Here is a 2,060-nt window from a genome sequence, read left to right as displayed (position 1 = left end):
ACACACACACACACAAAGAAAAACAAGTAGATAGAATAGAAAAAATAGAAAGCTAGTGTTTTTTTGTTTTGTCTTAAAACCTATAAAACCAAAATGCGTTCTTGTCTTAGGACAAATTTGATGAACTTTTTTGATCAACTTCAGTAGTGTTGACTACTGTATATATATTAATAGGCCTATTCTCTAAAATTAGCACTTTCTCAAAACAAAGGAACACACAGGCTATGTTTGGTCTTCGTTGCTTTTCCCTACAGGTAAATCCATATGAGTTTAAGTCCATGTGTTCTAGTGAGCCCCCTACTGGACATCACAATAACATCACATATTGTTTGACATGTCAAATATGTAATACAGTTCATAATTAGTTACATCTTTGCCATTCCAAGCCTTTGGAGTCTAAAAAAAGGGAATAATTCAGGTAGAAAATAATTTACTACATATGTGATATTTAATAACATTGCTAAATTACAGCAGTGCATATTAGAAAAAAAAAACATGGTTTGGAGTAGGCTAGCTATTAAGGGATTTCGACAGTTTAATTTGACTGCGAATAAAACGTGTTTCAAATCCGTTTAATCTATTGCTTCTTAATTATCAAAATGACCATAATCGACCTACATGAAATCTATACATTCTTCGCCTATATTTAATCGTTTCTGCTTCTATTGAAAATGTCAGAAGTGATTCAGAGCACACATTTGCTTATAACCGGTAATAATAACGATACGCACCTTGAATTAAACTCATAAGCAGTTATTGCGAATAATTCGTGCTTCTCTCTTAAACTTAAATCTTTTTACTCTGTCCCTTTGTCAAATTTGTATAGGCTAGCCTACTTCAATAGAGATAAACACTTCTTCTCCAGCATGTTTAATGTGGATTAAAGTAGGCTACGCAAGTATTTTAAAAGCGACCATAATGAATAATTTCGTTTATTGCAAAATGAATCGGACAATCATGTTGAAAGTCGTGTTGTTGCGAATCCACTGACTCTCACTAAGTCACCGCGTGTCTTTGCCTTTGACCTCTAAGAAATAGGATACATTTAATTTAGGCTGTACTAAGTAACCATGATGTCTCCATGAGGGGGTCGAAAAGAGACGTCTGTGAAATTGCATGTACAGAACACAATATTAGCGTTTTAATTTGCTTTAATCGTAGTTGAAACATTTAGTCGCGACGGCTATTTATAATGTCAATGAGTTAACAGGCCTAAAAATGGTAAGAAATAGCAAGCTATTTTTTGTTAAAAGCGTGTAGGCCTATAACACATTTATGATTTTAGCCTGTATTTTTTTATTCTATGGTTTTATCGAACAGCTTATCTCGAACGTTAAATGCTTATTTTAATAACTACATGCAAAAAGTCATTAATAAACAATAGCCTACTCATCTTTCCCTTTTGTCTTCAGCTTTTTTTTTCTTTTTAATTACTTTATTTTGCACGTGAATGCAAAGCAACATCTAAACAGTCTATCAAATCAATAAATGACATAGGCTAAAAGTAGTAAATAAAACAAACAAAAAGCACGTTAATAAAAATCATACCCCGAAAAGCACTGAAAAAAGCTCATATTCATTCCAAAACGCATTAGGCTATTTTGCTTAATACAGAAAATAAGCGGTTGGTGCTGCTGTTTCTGAGGATTAGCCACTGCCTATAATATAAAATATTAAATAAAGTCATAAAAATGTAACCATGGATCCAGTGGACCCTGTTACGTTTACAGTCTCCCGTGTAAAAGCCAGCTCTTCTTGAACTAGAAGCTCCACAGATTCCCTTTCATGGGAACTTTTCGCTACTCAGGGAACCATGGTTACATAAGTAACCTGAGACGTTATCAAAGCGATTAAACCACACCCCCTAATTAAATATCCACACCGACTCCGTCCACTCTGCTATTAGACAGTTATATTAGTAATTTTGCTTTCTGCTAACATTTTATTGCTTATTCGTTTTCTTAAACATATTTTTGACTATACGCACATATCCTGAGGAACATTACCAACACATTTGAGCCGTTGCAAAATTACTTATACATAAGAGGGGCGTGTCTTTT

This window comes from Sinocyclocheilus anshuiensis, unplaced genomic scaffold (assembly GCF_001515605.1).
Source record: "Sinocyclocheilus anshuiensis isolate Anshui unplaced genomic scaffold, SAMN03320099.WGS_v1.1 scaffold1062, whole genome shotgun sequence".
Taxonomy (NCBI): domain Eukaryota; kingdom Metazoa; phylum Chordata; class Actinopteri; order Cypriniformes; family Cyprinidae; genus Sinocyclocheilus; species Sinocyclocheilus anshuiensis.
This window is presented reverse-complemented; position numbering follows the sequence as displayed.